This window comes from Lolium rigidum, chromosome 1 (genome assembly GCF_022539505.1).
Source record: "Lolium rigidum isolate FL_2022 chromosome 1, APGP_CSIRO_Lrig_0.1, whole genome shotgun sequence".
Taxonomy (NCBI): Eukaryota; Viridiplantae; Streptophyta; class Magnoliopsida; order Poales; family Poaceae; genus Lolium; species Lolium rigidum.
This window is the reverse complement of record NC_061508.1, coordinates 224,943,534-224,945,798: the sequence shown is the minus strand read 5'-3', so window position 1 is coordinate 224,945,798 and position 2,265 is coordinate 224,943,534.

Sequence of the window (2,265 nt, the reverse complement as noted above, 5' to 3'; positions counted from 1 at the left end):
GATGAAGTGGACGTACGGCTCACATGCACGCATCGCAGCCTGTACCACTATACATGCGCGTGTCGCAGGCGTGAACGCGCACTGGTACGTGTACATCTGACACCATTTTTGTAAAGAAAATGCTAAAACAAAACCGTTTGAAAGTGTTGTAAGTTTGTCCATGTTAGAAGCATCTCCACCGGAAAGTCCATAGCGGCCATAGCTATTTGGGGCTGCCGGTAAAATTGGGCTCACACCGGCGTGCGTTAAATAAAGTGTTTACGCGTTTTCAAGCCCAATAAAACCGCCCGCAACCCTTGTTGGTCCCTACGTGAAGGGTGCAAATCGGGGTGCCAGTAGCCTCATCCACGTGTGAAAACGCCCGCGGGGCCCTTCTGCCAGCCAGGCGCGCATGTTTAACCCACCTCCCACCCTACCCGATCCCTACAAACCCTTGTGGATCGTCATCGCCATCGCCATCGCCTCCCCCTTGCTCGCCTTCCACCTCGCCTATCCAGAAGCCACCGTACCGACCATCGAAACCGTCGGTGCCTGATCTCAGCGCCAGGCCAACTCGCCGGCTATAGGAGGCTGCCGACACGATCATCCGTCCGTCCCGCCCGCAAGGTGTTCGACGGATTTCCGCGATGGACGACAGCGACAACGAAATGTTGGCGCAGCTGTTCGTGGAGGAGGAGAACACTGCCGCCGTCCGGCGGCACCAGCAGCAGTCGATGCTAGCGAGCCTCCTCCGCCTCTTCCACACCATTCTGGCCTTGTCCTTGCCTCGCTGCGGAGGTTCAACGGTTGGCAAGAGGAGGAACAAGGAGTGGCATCGTCAAGCCGACGCCTTGCTGCTTGACTCTAACTACTTCGCTGATGACGCAACTCACACACCGAAGGATTTTCGTCGTCGTTTTTTGTTGAACCAGGATCTGCTCATGAAGATTGTCTTTGGTGTCAGAAAGTACAATGACTACTTCATGTGCAAACAAGATTGCACCAGTTTTTGGGGCTTCTCCTCAATCCAGAAGTGCACTGCTGCAATGCGCTATCTTGCATACGGAGCCCCCAAGATGCAGCCAATTGCTACCTACGCATGGGGGAGTCGACATGCTCCAAGACCGTCTATAGGTTTTGCCGAGCCATCATAGCAGTGTTTGGTGGAGATTATTTGAGAGCACCGAGGGCAGATAATACATCTTAGATGTTGGCACAAAATGTTACCCGAGGGTTTCATGGTTGCTCGGAAGCATCAACTGCATGCATTGCGGTTGGACGAATTGCCTTATTGCTTTGCAAAGGAATGTACAAGGGGCATAAAGGTCAGTACAATGTCATTCTTGAGGCGGTGGCGGACTATGACCTCTGGATTTGGTATGCTTTCTTTGGCATGGCAGGAACCCACAATGATATCAACGTGCTAGATGCAGCGCTCTCTCCAGTGTTTATGAGGCTAACTGAGGGACAAGCTCCTACCGTGTACGTTGAGGACAACGGACACGCATAGGGTTACTATCTAGCCGATGGTATCTATCCATAATGCAACATTTGTGAAGACAATCCATGCTCCAGGTTTGGAGATGGATGCTTATTTTGCGACATGCCAAGAAGCAGCTCGCACGGATGTTGAGCAGGCTTTTGGTGTGCTCCAGCAAAGTTTCGCCATTGTCAGGTACCCTGCTCTCACTTCGTCAGATTCTCAGATGTGGGAGGTGATGAACGCTTGTGTGATCATGCACAATATGATTATTGAGAGAGAGCGTGACGCCTGTAGATGATGATCAACCATTCGATTATCAAAGACCTCTTGCTGAAGTTGAGCATGTACCCTAAGAGTTTGCGGATTTCCTTCACATGCATGAAGAAATGCAAGATGCAGATGTTCATGCTCAACTTCATACGGATCAGGCTTTGCATTTGTGGGCGAGGAGAGGAGCCGCCAACGCATGATTTAAGATTTAAGTTATTGTATGAATAATTGCATTTTTATTTTTGTTAAACTATGATAAGTTATTGCATGAATAAAGGTATGTGTTTGAAAACTATTTGAACTATTGTTGGAAAATATTGTATAGATGGTGCAAATAGGAAAAAAAGGGGGACCCTGGTATGGGGGACGCCGGTGTGGGACGGCTGTCCCTATAGAAAGTTCAATCATGTGTTCTACAGCACTTTCTTTTTCAGTACCGCAAAAGGGTGCTTTCTCTACAATAGCTATATGAGATAGATCAAGAGAAAAATCATAATCTTTATCCTTAATGCATATAGGAGATGTGGCAAATT